The following is a 20014-nucleotide window of genomic DNA, read 5'->3' on the forward strand; positions in this document are numbered from 1 at the left end:
CTAGCTAAAACTGTAGGTTACATTGGGAGACTTTTGTGGTATATCAAGTTCCTAAAATATATAGCTTATATTTAGTGATGGGCGAATTTATTCGCCAGGCGCGAATTCGCGGCAAAAATTCACGGCGTCAAAAAAATTTTTTCCGAAAAAACGGACGCCGGCGCACCAAAAACGGGCGCCAGCGTCGAAAAAATGGGCGCCGGCGTCAAAAACGGGCGCCGGCGTCAAAAACGAGACGCCGGTGCAGTTTCGCGAATTTTTCGCCATTTCGCGCGAAATTCGCTAATTTTCCGGCGAATCGAAACGGCACAAATTCGCCCATCACTACTTATATTTTAAAAATGGGCACATGGAAAACATGAAGGATCATGTACAGTAGGTTCAGAATTCAGGGTAATCAGGAATCAGGGTAAAATTACTCAAAAGGGAAACCCATACTTTTCCCTTTGTGTGGAAAATGTAGAAAGGTAGAAATATTATATTTTCTGTACTAATGAAATCAAATACTGTATATTGCATAAATGTGTAAGGTAGAGTTTCATGCAGTGCGCCTATTGACATCTCTATGCCCTTACTTGTACAGAGTTGCTGATGTCAGTAGGTGCCAATATGGGTGCAGTTTTTGCATGTCACCATGTTTTGAGCAGAACTGACAGCAGTGCATTTCCTAATTATGGTTCTACATCCTTTAGACTCATCTGAATGCTAGTATCACCTCCTGACCTGCTTTTTGACTATCCTCAACTCTGTCTACCCTGCACCTGAGCTCAGACTTCACGTCTGCTACATATCTGTCTGGATTTCCAGTTCTTCTTCCTTAGTCAGTACTACATAGTCTTCATGGTCTTATGGCCTTGACAGATAGGTTAAGTAGAATTATCTTTAAGACCCTTTTTGTTAGACCTGAAGCAGTGATTTGGGAGGCCCTTTGTACCTGAAGGCCAGTTAGAATAAGATTAGTAGAGAATGCCTTAAACTCATAGACACTCCTGGAGTGTCTAGGAAAAAAGTAAGGGTAATATTTGAGGTGAATACTTGTCCTCATGATATACTTGGCACTGTTGCTGAATGACTGATTTATTACATGTCACCTTGATGCAATGTTACCTTGATGCAAACCACAGAGGACCAAGGGGGCAAAGGTTGAACTAGTTTTACTTTTGAAAATGTAACACTTTCCCAACAGTTGACAATTTTCTCCCAGCGAGAATTGACATTCTTATATTCTATAAATATTAACAATTGTTCTCCAAAACATTTTCAATTATTTATTTAATTACTAAAGCTTCCTACACTGGCTTGTTCTCCATATATTGTTCAATATTCAGTTCTATTGACCACACATTTGGAATTTTTCAGTTGATCAATTAGTTGTCACAAAAAAAAATTGATTCACTTACTAATAATGCAATGCAAGTCAAGAGAACTTCTAATGAATTAGTAAATTTGTGTTTGCATCTTAATGATTGTAGAAACCTCAGATAGAATATTATGTGCAGGACAGCCACTGTTTTTCAAGATTCCTTTATTTGTCAATACAGACCATATACAGTTATACAGCATATCTAAATCAAGTTTCACCCAGGCTCCCACCAATGGTGCATTTACATATAAAGAAAGCACTTAAGGACAGACATAAAGTGACAGATGCAGGGAACAGTTAGTTCTACGATAATATCGAGTTAAGGACTCTGTTTGCTTGTGGGAAGAAGCTTTTGCAGTTCTAATGTTTGAATGCTGCAAAACCTTCCTCCAGATGGCAAGAGAACAGAGAATAAGATGGGTGAGATATGTCTTTCTTTAGCTTCCGTAGAAAGTGTAAGCGTTATTTTTTTCCCCACAGTATTGATAATGAATGATTATTGTACCCCCAAAATGTTGAGTTCTAAAGGGTTGGTTAAACATAAAAAAATGTAAACATGTCCTTAGACATAAAGCAACAATTGTAAGGGTCATTTAAGTAATCTGACATTTTTTTGCACTTTGTAGACTGCCTTTCATCTTTCCGAACACAATGCTGACTGCATTCAGCAGTTCTGTACTGGTGAGGGGCAAGAGAGAAAAGCCCCATAGGTGTCCTACCTCTCACCCTATGCCCGTCCCTTAGATGCACAAGTTAGGGAACTGCAGAAGATGCTACCCCATGGCATGTGGTATAATGTAATTTCTCCTACCGCACACCTGTAGTTCAGTCTCTTCCGTTGACCCGGCCGGGTCCCTTAGCAACGTATTTGTATATATATCCCCTTTTATTTAGCCACCAAGCATCATGGCATGTGGTGACAGGACTGACCTGCCCCTCCTGACAATGTGGCCCTAGGTACAGAGTGCAGCATTTCCTGGGGTGCAAGTGACTGTCACTAGGTAGAACAATGGAGTATTATGTAAGGTTTAAACTGCCACCATAGTTAGTTATTCACCAGCAAAATAAATATTTAGGCATTTTAGTTTGATAAATACAAAAGAAAAAAGGTGTATCCTATAAATTGGGATATAGTTATAAACAATTTTCCATTAAGTATTTAAAATCTAAATAAATAGTCCATTTTACTTTTATTTAACTATTTATTGTAGTTGTTATGTAAGTTTAAAAATAAAGTCAGCTCAAGTCAGATCAAACATTATTGACTTCTATGCAAATTTTATGTAAATGTCTTAAATTTCAGAATAGATGTCATACTTTATACGCGTATATATATATATACCATAATTGACTGTTTTTAAAAGAACAAACTGTAGTCGTATTCTTTAACATTGAAACAGAAGGATACACAAGAGGAAAGTATGGTAATGAAAGCAAACTAAATAAACTCTTGGCAAATTAATGAGATTAAAAATAGCAGATCAAATGGTAATCATTCTAGATTCAGTAATCATGTTTCAAATCCCAAACCTCATATGACAGTTATTGAGGATTAATACAATATTTGCAAATTATATATAAATAGGCATGTAATAGATTTAATGAAGCAAAGGATACACAATATGTCCCACAATACACACATGCAAGGAAAATACATTTTTTAAGAAAAATTGTTAGCTTGTTGTGTTTTGTCCATTTCTACATATTGCACATGACTAGAACTTCCAAATCCATGTTCAGTGAATTTGATTTATGGCTTGCACCATTTAAAATGTATGCAAACAATTAAGAAAATGAATTCAATTATTTTTGTTTTCATTGGCGTACAACTATAATACTAGCATAAGGTAGTACTTACTTTTCATACAGCACTGTCATAGGATCTACCCTCCCCCTCTCCTATGTAAACTGTGAAACTTCAATACCAGGTTTAGTCATAAGTGTCTGGTGGCAGTGGACAACTTTATTTCTTTATTTTTAATTTGTATTGGATTCTTGGGTTGCCCCCTGAGAATATAATATATATATTATATATATATATATATATATATATATATATATATATATATATATATATATATATATATATATATATATATATATATATATATATATATATATATATATATATATATATATATATATGTACTGCATATATAATAAATAATGTACCCCCTATTGTAGAATATGATGCTATAATATATAAGAGCCATGAATATTCTGTAAATTCTGTTTTTATAAATGGTGCTTAGTGATGTCATTGATTATAATCGGAGTTTAGTTGTGTAATTTCTCGGCCTTTGGCCTCGTATTCTTATATGGTCATGGAAAACCTCAGTATAATATCCTTATATTTTACAAGAGGGGGTACTTAATTCACAATATTATAAGTCACCTTGGAATTCCATTTGATACTGGGCATTGGAACACTAACATGACTTTTATATCCTCATATTTTACAACAGGTGTATTATCATACACAAGTTTATTTAAATACAATGGCAAATCCGCACTTGGCAGTTACCAGTAACAACCAATCATTGATTAGCTTGTTTCAGCCAGTTGCAGGTAGAACAATGAAGGCAAATATCTAGTTGGTTGCCATGAGTTACTGCCCAGGTGCACATTTTTTCAGTATTTATAAATGACCCCTAGTGAGTCATATGACATCACTGAGCACAGATTAAATCTGGCAACATCAATAAGCACCATTTATAAGGATTTAATTCACAGGATATTATATATATATATATATATATATATATATACAGTATATATATATATATATATATATATATATATATATATATATATATATATATATATATATAATTAACAATTGATTCACAAAGTTCACTTGTCTGAATTAAGAACCTATTTTTTTCTGTTCATTTCCAGTGAATTGTGTGCAGTATTTTATTGCATGTATTAAGCCATTTGATATTGTCACATGTTATTAGTGCAATATATAGCCCCTCCAGGATGCCACTGACAGTGTAGAAGTCTCTTTTTACATTAATCTAGTCATTTTTAGTGATGGGAATCTGTCCCATTTCACAGCTCCGAATAATTTGTGAAACATCGAACAAGTTAGCGATTATCATAATTTTGATGTGTGACAATTTTTGATGCCGAGCAACAATTATTATACCTGCGACTATTTTGTCCAAATGCATTAAAGTCAATGGGCGTCCGAATAATTTTGACATGTGACAATTTGTTATGCACACAACAGCAGAAAATCTGACGCAACAAAAAAAATTTACGCACCAGATTTTTTCGAAATCCATGCCTGTCATTTCTTTTCCTGGGAAACTTGATATAATTCCACGACACAAAACAGTGCATTCAGGACCTGCCAATGGCACTGTGAAAATAAGTTAGTGGCTGTAGTTAAGGCTCCAGCTCCTTATAAAAGCTTTTACTTGCTGCCCTACAGTTCCTCACTACTTCTCCCTCTATTAATCCATTTGATGTTGTTTAGTAACGCCTACTCCTGGGAGGCTGTTACATTTCACAGTAATAATAATAGCACTATGTTATGCTTTTATCGCTTAAAAGATGTTTGTGAATTATGCGTTAGGATTAATTCTATGCTATAAATTTCGAAATGCGATGCAGTAGTGTAGAATTAATGTACTGTAATGCATTAATGTAGAATTCATGCTTCCAATATGTTTATTAGTGCATGCAAAAATACTTTGATGAATTGTTCCTTAAACAAACATAATTTTTTATTTATTTGAAATATTTCATTTGATTTTCACATCAAGGCGGAAATTTACTTAAGGTCGAATATCAAGGGTTAATTAACTCTCGATATTCGACTGTCGAAGTTGAAGGATTTAGCGATATTCGTTCGATTTGAAGGATTTTAATCCATCGATCGAACGATTTTTGTTCAACCAAAAAAAGCTAGCAAAGCCTATGGGGACCTTCCCCATAGGCTAACATTGACTTCGGTAGCTTTTAGGTGGCGAACTAGGGGGTCGAAGTTTTTTCGTAAAGAGACAGTACTTCGACTATCGAATGGTCGAATAGTCGAACGATTTTTAGTTCGAATCGTTCAATTCGAAGTCGATGGTCGAAGTTCGAAGTAGCCCATTCGATGGTCGAAATAGCCAAAAAAAACATTTGAAATTCGAAGTTTTTTTCCTCTATTCCTTCACTCGAGCTAAGTAAATGGGCCCCCAAACAAATGCAATCAAAATGACAGCAAATATTATGCAGACTAAGAAAATGTAAACATAATTTTTTAATGATGTGCGTTAAGTAATAACAATCAATTGTGAATCGGCCCAATGGTGTTTACTGTACTGTAGATTGTACTGCATCAGCATACTTTGCAACAGCAAATGCAGATAGATCCCATGAGCATCTTCTGTGTTTCAACTGAAATTATATTGATTTATTTTTGTACTTAGGGCATATATTACTTAGGGGCCCATTTATTAAACCTCAAATGTGTCGGGAAAAAAAATTTGTGAATTTTTTTTTACTTTTTTAGAGATTTATTATACCCCAAAACTGCTAAAATTCCAAATCTAAAAATACTCCATTTCAAACCTGTTGAGGTCATATAGAAGTCAATGGCAGATGTCCTTGAACTTGTTTCTTGACATTGTGATCTGTGAAAGATAATCTGATAAACTCTGGGGTTTCGTCTGATAATCTGGAAAGGTCGAGTTTTTGCAGCAACAATTTGATAAAGTCAAGGTTTCAGAGCATCAATATTACGATGCAAATTGACACTCAATTTTGTCGCAACGTTTTGACGCTCATATTTTTTGAGAAACATTATTGATAAATGAGTTCAATTCATGGAAGGGAGTTGGTCATAAAAACTGAGATTAATTTGAGTTTCAGTAAATAATGTGATTTATATCATCTCTGACATGTACAGCAAACATCCCAACTGGGAAGAAAAAGTGAGAAAAGTTTTTCAAAATGCTAGAGTGAGATATAATGGTTGGAGTATTTCTAAATAAGCATAGACAAAATACTGCATCTATGCATCTACAGTGTCCATGCCAAATATCTGATTAAAAAAAAAAACATTAACAGTAATCCAAAGGATGGCCTTGCCAGAATGAAAAAGATAATGCATTACGTTTCTAATGTACTGCTTAGTGGTTCTAATTCTAAACAGTATACCTAAATCAGGGTTTACAGCTTAAATGTGTATACAAAACAGTCAGCTTATTTTAATTACTATATTGTAATGCTTTATTATATATTTTTTGTGTAATTTTTCACACTGGGGAAAGGGCCTATAAGGGTTTACAAGGCTCACATTAAAGTTTGTTTTCACAGATGAAGATCATGGTGATGTGATTGAAACATTAGAATTATTTTAGCTTGTTAAATTCAATGTTTCAATGCCCTAAATATATTGATAATGGGTTGAGTGCAGAGAACCTCTTGTATTTGTCTGTATAAACCTTGTAGTCACAACCTCATTGCACCCCCACTTAAAGGTTGATAATTACTGGTGAGCACGACTTTCCCTTGTTTGTTATATTTTATACAGGAGCAGTAACCAGCTCCATGTTGTAGCTCCCACCCTTCCCAGCTATAGTCAGGTGATCCCACTGGTGTCTAATAAAAGGGCAGCCAAGTTTGGGAGTTTTACTTTGAAAGCAGCAAGTAAGTTGCAGTTAAAACTTAGTCCCTTTGTAAAATGTATAATGAAGCAATAGAATTCTTAATGAATCAGATGAAAATTAAACATAGGACTGGCCAGATATGGGATGACTTTGACGTAGTTGACCAGCTTAAATATATTGCAATATATGGACAAACAATCCCTGTTTTGTTTAAAGGGAAATGCATTTTTTAGTAGCAGTATGCACAAAATGTCTCTGTCTTATATATATTGATAATGGGTTGAGTGCAGAGGACTCTTCTCTTGTATTTGTCTATATGTATTTTGTGGTCACAGCCTCATTGCACCCCCACCTAATGGTTTTAAAAATGAGTGGTGAGCACAACTTTCCCTTGTTTGTTATAGTTATACAGGAGCAGTGACCAGCTCCATGTTGTAGCTCCCACCCTTCCCAGCTATAGTCAGGTGATCCCACTGATGGCCAATTAAAGGGCAGCCAGGTTTGGGAGTTTTAACCTTGAAAGCAGCAAGTAAGTTGCAGGTAAAACTTAGTCCCTTTGTAAAATGTATAATGAAGCAATAGAATTCTTAATGAATCAGATGAAAATTGAGCATAGGACTGGCCAGATATGGGATGACTTTGACGTAGTTGGCCAGCTTAAATATATTGCAATATATGGACAAACAATCCCTGTTTTGTTTAAAGGGTAAGGAATTTTTTGGTAGTTTAAGGCACAAAATGTCTCAATGTCCTAACTATTGATAATGGGTTGAGTGCAGAGGACCTCTTGCATTTGTCTGTATGAATGTCTCTTGCATTGTGTTCACTTCTATTGCACTCCCGACTTGATGTTGAAAATAAGTTTTTTCATACTTGGGTTTGGGAGTTTGATCAAATCTTTTTTTATTAGAGTGTGGTAATAAATGAAACTTAATTTATTCATAAAAGACCTTGGTGTATCAGAGATGACAGGAGAGATATTAATGAGTTGGAGAAAAGGCGCTTGTAAGGGCACATGATTAGTCTAATATATGTTAGTGGAAATTTTATAGATATTTAGGGGGGATTTTACTAAAACTTAGATTTAGCTAATTTTTTTATTAAACCAGAGTCGACCTAACTCCCATCCACAAAATCAGCTTGAAAAAATCAGTGTGAAAAAACGTTGTTCAGAAAACTTGACTTTATGGAATTGTCGCTGCGAAAAAACAACCGGATCACAATGTCAAGAAACATCTTCAGGGACATCTGCCATTGACTTCTATATGACCTCGACAGGTTTTAGCTAATGTATTTTTGGATTTGGATTTTTAGCAGCTTTGGGGTATAATAAATCTCTAAAAATGTATTCCCTTTTAAAAAAAGACAGGAAGACACTGCCTTAGTAGGATTGAAGGAGTGGTATTTTTATATTTGCAATGCAAACCATAAGTTGGTGAGTCTGAGGAATGCTCATACATCTTTTTTTTTTAATTGCTCCCACAAAGTCAACTTTATCAACAACTTTATCGGATTATCGAACAAAAACCAGCACAGATCACAATGTAAAGAAACATCTTCAGGGGCATCTGCCATTTACTTCTACATGACCTTGACAGGTTTGAGATGGAGTATTTTCAGATTTTTAGCAGCTTTGGGGTATAATAAATCTCTAAACATACTAGTTTTTTTTCCTCTAAAAATTTGAGTTTTCCCCTTTAAAAATTCAACCAGAAAAAATCAAGGTTTAATAAATAGGCCCCTGTGATCTGTCAGCTAATTTTCAGTCCAAGTATAACTAATATGTTTGTGGCCTTAATTTAACCACCTTCTATGCTAAATTGCATCAAATGATCAAACTAAATCTACATCACTATCAAAGTATTGTATAGATTTCTTCCCACCTCCTCATAAAGGTTAATGTGATTTGCCTAGCAAGATGTGATAGCCATAAAATCATGATGGCACATATTTATTTTGTTGAAAAGAAAAACAGTCTCATTTCTGCATTGAATCCACTTCTGGAGGTTGAAATGAGGAGTTATGTTTTAGTAAGCAACTTGTTATTGGAAACAGCACTGTACTGTATATCTGTCTGGCATGTTATTTGTGTCTAAAACATGAATTATATCAAATAACACTTTGGTTTAATGAATACAATCGTTGAGTTGTCTCATAAGAAGTGTCATAATCTTAGGAAGCACTTTGGGCACTGAAAACATTTTTCTTTAACTTAGCTGCATATTGGAGTAATGTATTTACAACCATTGCATTACAAAGACAATCAGAAATAACCCCCCCCCCCATGTTCTAATTCAAAAACCACTCAAGTCTTATTATGCCTATCAGATCACTTACATGGCACAAATAGCTTATTGAAGCAAAGTATTTTAATGCAGGGAAATGCTGAAGCCCTTTTCCTGAAGGGAAATGACATTATTTATTGAGCACATTAGCAAAGTTTATACCTAACAGCCTTGATGTTTTTCTGTGCCCATTAGCAAGACAGTTTTATGATCATTTTACAGAGTTATGTTATTAATAGCAATATGCAGGCTCTATCAATGTATGATGAATATATCCTTGAAACCAAATCCAGTGTGGTACTCATATTGACAGAGGTATATTGCAATATATTTCTCTTTCATACATAAGAGCTTAAAAAAACAATGCACGGGTGCATGCATAATGAACTATAGTACAAAATAAGAGTTTTCAATATAATCTCCTGTCTTATCTGACCTGGATAAATTGTTGCACTTCATGATTTTTTGAACTAATGCTAAACTGTTTATATAAAGGATGAATGCATTTTATTAAAACATATTAAAAATGTCAGGACCAGATGGGTAAATATCAAACCTGCTATGACCTTATCTGCTCTAGCTTGCTACAGTTAAAAAACATTTTTGTGAAATTTGCAGTGAAAAAAATGCCCATTCAGTTCACTGCATTTGGATTGAGTAAAAACACCCATTGTCAATGCTTTTGAAATGGGGCAAATTCTCTCACCATTTATCCATACTCAGGATTTTAGGTGCAAAGTAGGTGAGTAAGTAACATCACTGCTCAGCGCAAATAGTTTTGTATTACAATCATTGTTTCATTGGTGTAAAAGTTTGGCTATTTAAACCCAGGTCAACAAGGTATCAGTCTTCGTGGTAGGTTTATGCTTCATTGTATCTGGATGCGCTTCTGTTCTGATTCCTGTTGTCTGCTTTTGCCTGTATTCTGACCTTGTTTGAACTGCCTGGACTGACCCTTGTCTGTGTACCTACTTTGCTTGAACTCTGCCTGGACAGACCCTTGCCTGTATACCAATTTTTCCTGAACTCTGCCTGGACCAACCCCCGTCCATTCTAGACCTCGCTTATGTTGAAGCCGCCTTCAACTTCACTGTGTTTTTCAAATCCGCTAAGATTGGCCTCTTTGCTTGCTCAGAACTTTCATTCTATTCCTTTCACATTAAGTCCTGGCAGCATCTGGGTAGTTGAGGGCTCCTCCCGAAGCCAAAAACAGCTGCTCCTCCCGGGAACTTGACTTTATTTCTGAGTTTAGGGTGCCATTCGTGACAAACACTTGGACAGTGTACTGAACAGTGTACTGGCGTTGGCAAATAAGTCAAACCCATGCAAATATCATTACTGATGTCAGCAGGAGGCTCAGATTAATAAAATCCACCTCCTAGAGATGTAATAAAACACACTAAGAGCGTTTTAATGAATTGAACTAACTTATTAATATTTTTTTTCTCGAAAAGTCGGAGAGAAAAAGCATTTCAACAAAATCGGTCTTCAATTCATATTGTACATTTGACAGTCCAACTCAAATTGAATTGTCACTGTGAAAACTCGACAAACCAACCCTATTGCATTTACTTAGGGGTAAATTTACCTAGGGTCGAATATCGAGGGTTAATTACCCCTCAATATTCGACTGCCGAATTGAAATCCCGCGACTTGAAATATCGAAGTCGAAGGATTTAGCGCTATTCCTACAATTGAACGATCGAAGGTATAATCGTTTGATCGAACGATTAAATCCTTCGAACCGAACGACTCTAAGGATTTTAATCCATCGATCAAAGAATATTCCTTCAATCAGAAAATTGTTAGGAAGCCTATGGGGACCTTCCCCGTAGGCTAACATTGGCCTCGGTAGGTTTTAGGTGGCGAACTAGGGGGTCGAAGAATACTTTGACTATCAAATGGTCGAATAGTCGAATGATTTTTAGTTCGAATCGTTCGAATTGAAGTCGAAGGTCAAAGTCGAAGGTCGAAGTAGCCCATTCGATGGTCGAAGTAGCCAAAAATTCGAAGTTTTTTTCCGCTATTCTTTCACTAGAGCTAAGTAAATGGGCCCCTATATGTTTAAATTATTTTTTATCAAATTTAAGGCATTGCAATCAGATTACAGAAGACCCCTTATCCATAAAACCCCAGGGCCCAAGCATTCTGGATAACAGGTCCCATACCTGTAACAGCATGACAGAAGCAGACAACAAACAATGCTTTTTACAAGGTTATCATATTTTTAATGCAAAAAGCAGTACAGATTAAAATATTGCCCATCAGATTTATATTAGAAGCCAGTATTCTTTCCTAAATGTGACTGACATTTTTCCACTATCAGACAGGTAATGGGAACCTTAATTTTCTTATCTGAATGAACACTCACACAGTTTAATTAATCTCCCTCTTACTTTTCCTACAACCTGGCATTAAGCTTTTGATCCATGTTTGTATTGATTTGCTTCATGTGCAGGGCAATGTCATTTCAAAATGCCATAATTTCAGTAAAATTATAGTGAAAATAGTATAATTCTTGCTTGAATTACCAAAATGTTTGGCTTAGTAAGTAGTGATGGGCGAATCTGTCCCGTTTTGCTTCGCCACGAATTTCACGAATTTCCTGCGAAATTCACGAAACTGGCGAAAAATTCATGAAACATAGATTTTGGGCGCCGGCATCATAGTTTTCATGGCAAATTCGAGAATTTATTCACCGGTGGCGAAGCAGGCAAATTTGCTGCGAATTTGCACCTGCCGAATAAATTCGCCCATCACTATTAGTAAGACATCATATCTCAGAAATAAAGAAATCAGAGCATCCTTTTTCCAAAAATGCAAGAAACCAGTTGCTTTATAAATCCTAAATAGTATCTTGGCAGTATCATGGCCCTTTAGGTTAAGTTAAATCCTTTGAATATTGTTAGTGGAACCACCATGCAACATACAGTATATGAAATATCATTTCATATTACTTTCAGATTCTTAAAAAGTATTTGTTTTAAAATGTAATAACCACTGTGTGTTACAAGATTATGCAGAAAAAAGATGGGAAGTCTGGTGGCACGCTAAAACATATACAAGATTCCTCTGCACTCAACCCATTATCAATATATTTAAGATAGAGACATTTTGTGCATACTGCTACTAAAAAATGCCTTACCCTTTAAACAAAACAGGGATTGTTTGTCCATATATTGAAATATATTTAAGCTGGTCAACTATGTCAAAGTCATCCCATATCTGGCTTTGAAAGCAGCTAGTAAGTTGCAGGTAAAACTTAGTCCCTTTGTAAAATGTATAATGAAGCAATAGAATTCTTAATGAATCAGATGAAAATTGAGCATAGGACTGGCCATTTTTTTTAACTTGTAGGGGGGCTGTGACCACCAATTTAAAAAAAAAAAACTTTTATGAGGGGCCCTGACACCAATTTTTTTAACTTATAAGGGGGCCCTGACCATCAATAGCTTTTTATAACTTGTGTGTGGGAGCGGTTACTGTTTTTAGCGCTGATGTCTGTGTTTTTCCTTTAACTGTGGTGTGAAATGGGCAGGATCTGGGGTGGGCGGGTGGGATCTGGGGTCGGCGGGGGTGGGCGGGGCGCCCAAAAATTTTGTTGTACGGGGCCCCATGATTTCTAATGGCGGCCCTGCTGATACTACTCTTAGAAACCCATAAAAGGTTAGTTCAATTTTTAGTTTACTTTGTATAGTTAGGTATATGCCATCTTATTCTGCCCATTTTCAGCTTGCATTTTAATATGCTGCCTGAATATGCCTATATGCTGTGTATTGATACTTTTTAGTACAGGTATTGGACCCTATATACAGAAACCTATTATCCAGAAAGCTCAGAATTACAGGAAGGCCATCAACCATAGATTCCATTTTAATCAAATAATTTTTTTTTTTTTTAAATACTTTATTATTTCCTCTGTAATGATAAAAAAAGTACCTTGTACTTAATCCCCATCTAAGATTTCATGAATCCTTATTGGAGGCAAAACAATCCTATTTGGTTTAATTAATACTATCGATCCTAATCCTATTGATTTTAAAGGTGACATAAATATGTTTGCGGTACCGTTATTAAATACAAATAACTTTTCTTTCACCTGAAGGGCCAGCTTTGACTTGTAATTATGGATTTGTTATCTGTCATGTAATAACAATAAATAATCCCCTTCATCATTCTGAGCAAGGGGGGAAATAGAAAATATAATTTTTAGGATCAAACGGATTTTAGACATGCTTTATCCACAAAGTAAGCTCCTTGATAGTTTCTTCCAGACAATTTTTTTTCAGCAAGCAGTACAGGATTTATAGGCTAAAACTGGTGGCTATTGAGGTCAAGAATTACACTTTTGCCATACAGTGTCGGTTATTAAAAATGCTGCAAGGCTTTTTCCTACAGAAGGAAGGATCAATGACATTTCTACAAACATTTACTTTAGCAGGATGAATATAAATAAAAAATGTCATGCCAGCTGTAAAGCAAGGGATGGCACAGTGCCATATAAGATGTAGATGACAATGCAAAGCACTAAAATTATGACTAAATATATATTCCATTGGCAATAAATTAGGCACATATTTACAAAGCTGTATACAATATTTTATGCCTAAAAAAAGTATCAATGCAAATACAGGTATGACAGTTGCTCCTATGCTTAAATTAAAGCGATGGATCACAATGACTGAAATAATCCAAAGTGCTACTGAGCATATTTGGGTTTATTATTTTAAACTGCACTGATGCTAAAAATAATGCCATTGTTTTAAACCCCTTATTGCACAGTTACAGGGTTTAAAAGAATCAAATACAGGTCATATGTAAACAAATGACATTTGCTCTTGTGCTTGCATTGAAGCAATGCATCACAATCGTGGAAATAATCCAAAGTGCTACTTAGTATATTTGGGTTTATTATTTTCAACTAAACTATTGCCAAAAATAATGCCATTGTTTTAAACCACTAGTTACAGGGTTTAAAAAATAGAAGAAAGGCCATCAAGTTCAACCCATCCAAATGCCCCAGCACAAATATACACACTTGGGGGGTTATTTACTAAGCCCTGAATGCAAAAATCTCAGACCTGTCGAGGTTGCATATAAGTCAATGGGAGAAGTCCCAATGATTTTATTGATTTGCGCTGGGTCTCGTGCCAAACCCCGATGTTTTCGGGCAAAAATCTGAAGCTTCTGTGAAAAATCATGAAAAAGCATTAAAAATGCTTGTAGCAGCCAATATTGAGATAATTTCGGACCTTGATAAATAACCCCCTAATATTGACCTATTAATATACTTACATACAAAATATAAATATGTATGTACATAATACACATACATGTATATACATATGTATATACATATACATATACACATACCTATACTAAACTAATTATAGCTATTGATAGTGTCCAAGCCACTTACTGAAGCCACTTTTTAGTCCATTAAAGTCAATTGCATACACTTAACTGAAATCCTGTAAAAAACAGCTAGAACAATAAAGGGGTTGGAGTTGAATGTGACTACTTTTTAAATGTAATACCCTCTCACCTTGCTTACATCTGATCTTGCCTATTCCTACATCTTATGTCTCAACCCCTTCTCCTTTTAGATTGCAAGTTCTTTTGGGCAGGGCCCTCTTTACCTTACATTGGTATTTGGTTGTTTTGTATGTAATTCTGTAAGTTCACTGTATAAACCCATTTACTGAACAGCACTGAACTTATATGTTGGCACTTTGTTGGCATGTTATTAATAATAATATGTCCTTTTGTATATGATCAATCATACAATAGATAAGAAATCCTACAGGGAAACTATTGCAAAAATTAAACATTTCTATAAGCGTGATTATACTAAAATACAAATATTCTAAATATAATCAATTAAAAATTCTGACCCTTTTCTGAAATAATAAACCTCTCCTCCTCTCAGCATCAATTTTTTTTTTTTTTTAATTTCTTTCTTTATTTTTTTTTCACATAAAAAAAGAAAAAAAACAAAAACAAATTAGACAATACACAAAATAAGGGGGGAAGGGGTACAGAAAATAAATACAGGGGGGGGCATTGGGAGGGTGGTGTATTAATCATATATCCCATAGTTCATAACCACTTCAACATTTGTCCCATATTTGTTCTCCAAACATAGTTTCTTTTGCTTACTGCTACTTTATTCCCCTCTTATTTTTCCATTTTGATCTAGTGATTCTCTGAATCTGTGCCATGGGGTCCAAATCTTCCAATAAGTTGCGCTATTACTGTGATATATATACGTTAACTCCTCTAGCTGTCTTATTTCTTCTACTGATCTCATCCATTCATTGAATGAAGGAGGTTCCTTGGATTTCCAATGTTTTGGGATTAAAGATTTGGCTACTTGGATAAGATAAAAAGTAAGTATATCATCTAATATCTTGTGGTTCTCCAGATTTACATTTAGTAACAATGTTACTTGATCTTCTATCTGTACATTGACTGATGTGATTATTTTTTATGCTTTCTAAGATTTGTTCCCAATAATCCTTCAGTTTTGGGCAGGTTAACCACATATGTAGATGGTTTCCCACTTTATCATTGCATCTCCAACACCCGTATTGCTTTTGCGGGTATATTTTATTTAGCCTTGCTGGGGTTAAATGCCACCTTGTAATTATTTTATAGATTGCTTCTTTCATTTTTGAAGCCCTGGCCTTTTTGTTTCCTTGCTTAAAAATATTCACCCACATTTGTTCTGGTATATTAACTCCCAGTTCTTTCTCCCAGGAGCGACAGAACGATGGTAATTTATATTCACCTGAATGGAGGAGGATATCGTATACCTTTGAGAGAGGTTTAGTCAAGTCTGGGTCAGTTTCTATTATCTCTTCCCATTGTGTTAACGGTCTGTCCCAGTTTCTCTCTCTTTTCATATTGATAAAATAATATAATTGGTTGTATCCCCATATATCCCTAGGGTGTTTCCCCCACCTTTCTTGTAGTTTCTGTAGAGGTATAATCTTATCTCCTCTGATCAGGTCTCGAATTTTTGTGGGTTTTTCTTCCCATTTCTCCCACCTTTGATATGTTCCTCTTTCCAAACTTGGGGGGTAGTTTGGATTGAGCATCAATGGTTGTAGTACATAGGGAACCTGGGTCAGATGCAAATCTATTTTAACCTTATGCCATACTTTAAGGGTAGTATTTATTAAAGGGTGTTGTGTTATCGTTTTGGTCTTTCCCAATATTCTAAATATAATCAATTAAAAATTCTGACCCTTTTCTGAAATAATAAACCTCTCCTCCTCTCAGCATCTATTTCTCTTCATTCTGTCTTCACGCAGGGAGTCTAATTTTGAATGACAGTTAAGCCTAATACAGAAGATTTTTTAGAGCTCATTTATTTAAAATAACAAGAAATCTTGTTTCCCTTCATGCAGGTTTTGTGCCAAAGTCAGTTATTTAGTTAGATTTTGTTTGTGCTGGAGTCAGAAATTTGAGTTAGCTCTAATACATCTGCTAGGAAAGGGAGCCCTACCACTAAAAAAAAAATATTGGATTTGCCAATCAAAATCTGGCACCCAACTTTTGCACGATGACAGAATGAAGAAAAACAGATGCTGAGAGAGAGAAATAGTAAAGATAAACAGTATAGAATTTGTAATTGATTGTATTTAGAAAGTTTCTTATTTCAGTATAGTGAAATGTATATAAAATTTTCATTTGGATAGTTCCCCTTTAAAATGAGTGAAGGGGTCAAAACAGTAAAGAAAATAATTGCAGGAGGAATATAATTTAAACATGGTCTAATATAAAGGAACATATTTGTCAAGTGATCATTTAGGAACAGTCAGTTTTATATACAGGTATTATCAGCATTGGAATTTACTAAAAGTGATTGGCGCAAAAATCGCAAAAATGGCGAAAAATTTGCAAAACTGTGATTTTTTTTCCGACACTGGTGAATTTTCTCTGCAAATTCGCTAATTTATTCGGCTGCGGTGAAACACGCAAATTTGCGCCTGCCGAATTAATTCACCCATCACTATTTACTACTCCAATAATCAATTCATAGCAAAATGGATCAATTTGTTAAGAATTAATCAGATTATATCAGTCACCTCTAAAATATGTTTGCGCTTCAAGAAAAGTGAATTTCCGTTATAGTAAAAACCTGATCATAACATCAGTGGAAAAAAACAAAACAATTTTACGTTTAGATCTTAGTAACTTTGAATATGAACAGGCTTGGCCTGTATCACAAAATATTAAATTTGCAATATAATCACTGGATAAAAGGCTCTAAGGGGCAGATTTATCAAGAGTCGAATTTCGAAGTGTAAAATACTTTGAAATTCGACCATCGAATTGAATACTATGAAATTCGAAATCAAATTCGTAGGATTTTTAGCATCGTACAATCATATTCCGATCGTACTTCGAAACGAATGATTCGAACAATTTTAGCGTATGATCGTACGATTTTCCTTCGAATGCCAAAAAAAAAAGGTTCTAGAAGGTCCCCATAGGTTAACATAGCACTTCTGCAGGTTTAATTTGGCGAAGTATTGAAGTCGAAGTTTTTTTAAAGAGACGGTACTTCGATTATCGAATAGTCGAATGGTCGAACGATCGTTCGATTCGAAGTCGAAGTTGGATATGGCCTATTCGATGGTTGAAGTACCCAAAAAATTACTTCGAAATTCAGACTTTTTTAACTTCAAAAATTCTCTCAAGCCTTAGTAAATCTGCCCCATAGTGTCATAGAACTTATTCTATGTTCTGCTGTAAATAGGAGTGTGGCTTTTAAAATGGCTCATACATTTCTCAAAAATAAGAAGTGATTGATACACTGGTGCAGTTTAGGAGAGCAGAGAAAAAAAACACATCTACTATTTCTCATATAAATTGAACCTCAGAGAAAATTGATAAATCATGCAAAAAATCTGTGTAAAAAACAACTTTTTAGTCAAATCAGAGCTAAGGCATATGTCTTTACCTTATTAAGCTGCTATTTAGCTTCTGCTGTTGTACCAAATATTTAGGAAAACATTCTAAATTTTAAGTGACAGAATTATTACTTACAATGCATTTAGCTCATGTAACCTACCTGAGAAATACTTGAAAATTATGAAAAAATACAATGTTTTTAACGCTCAGAAGATAATTTATGATTTAATAAAATTTGTTGTACTATATTGTTAGCTTTTAGGCAGATGAGCTCTTGCCAGGTACCATATCATATTTTTCAATGTCACTTTGAAACATGATATCATTATGTTTAATTTCACCTAGTGATACCTTGAATTGTTTCATACACTGTTACTCTACTGAGATTCATTTGGCCAGCAATGCCCATTTTTCTCGTGTCATATTTATAACTGGAATATGAACTTAACGAAAAAATGACCTGAATGAGTAGTCTTTTTGAACTTCATTAGTCATAAGAACAAATGGTATCTTGAGATCAGTATGAAACCTTTAAAGAAAAATTCCAGTCGGGGAATGACAGTGAAAAATGTTTTTTTTTTATTCAAGTCTGTTTGATAATACTGTAACACAGATGTACGGCATATATAAAGGCATTCTTACTAAAAAATGTGATTTCGATTTTTTTTTTTTGTGCATGAATCTTTATAATAGAACATTCAGACCACCGTGGTCTGAGATCCTAACTTTAGGGGGCAGATTTGCATATGGTCGAATATCGAGGGTTAATTAACCCTCTATATTCGACTGCCGAACGTAAATCCTTCTACTTCGAATATCGAAGTCGAAGGATCTACCGCAAATAGTTCGATGGAACGATCGGACGAAAAATCGTTCGATCGAACGATTAAATCGTTCGATTCGAAGGATTTTAATCCATTGATCGAAAGATTTTTCTTCGACCAAAAAATTGTTGGAAAGCCTATGGGGACCTTCCCCATAAGCTAACATTGCACCTCGGTAGGTTTTAGGTGGCGAAGTAGGGGGTTGAAGTTTTTTTTAAAGAGACAGTACTTCGACCATCGAATGGTCGAATATTCGAACGATTTTTAGTTCGAATCATTCGATTTGAAGTCGAAGTCGTAGTCGAAGGTCGAAGTAGCCAATTCGAAATTCGAAGGTTTTTTTAGTTTATTCCTTCACTCGAGCAAAGTAAATGGGCCCCTAGATCTCTGAAGGAATTTGAAATTAACTGGATTAATTAACAGAGACTGAGATAAGAAAGTTTATCTTAAATAAAACAACTGCACGTGATTATTAATATATGTCATTTTAAGAATATTTATATCTAGTACCAGACATATGTCTACTACTACTTTGAAGTGCATAAAACAAATATGCCTACTACTAGGGGCAAATTCATCAAGGGTCGAATTTCGAGGGGTTAAATCCCTCGAAATTCGACTGGGGAATAGAATCGAATAGAATCGAATAGACAATTCGGGCGAATTTACGCGCTGGCGAATAGTCGAATTGGCGAATATTCGCCAGGCGAATAGGCGCTCGATCGAATATTCGCTCAAAGGATTTTCATTCGATTGAATGCCTTTTTATTCGATCAAAAACTTGGAAAACAAGCCTATGGGACTTTCCCATAGACTTTTAAAGCAATTCGGTAGGTTTTAGGTGGCGAAGTAGGCAGTCAAAGTATTTTTAAAAGAGACAGTACTTCGACTATCAAATGGGCGAATAGTCGCAGCGTTTTTGCGCTCGATCCAGTACTTCGACTATCGAATGGGCGAATAGTCGCAGCGTTTTTGCGCTCGATCTATTCGAATCATTCAACTCAGGCGAATTTA

Source organism: Xenopus laevis, chromosome 1L (genome assembly GCF_017654675.1).
Source record: "Xenopus laevis strain J_2021 chromosome 1L, Xenopus_laevis_v10.1, whole genome shotgun sequence".
In the NCBI taxonomy this organism is placed as follows: Eukaryota; Metazoa; Chordata; class Amphibia; order Anura; family Pipidae; genus Xenopus; species Xenopus laevis.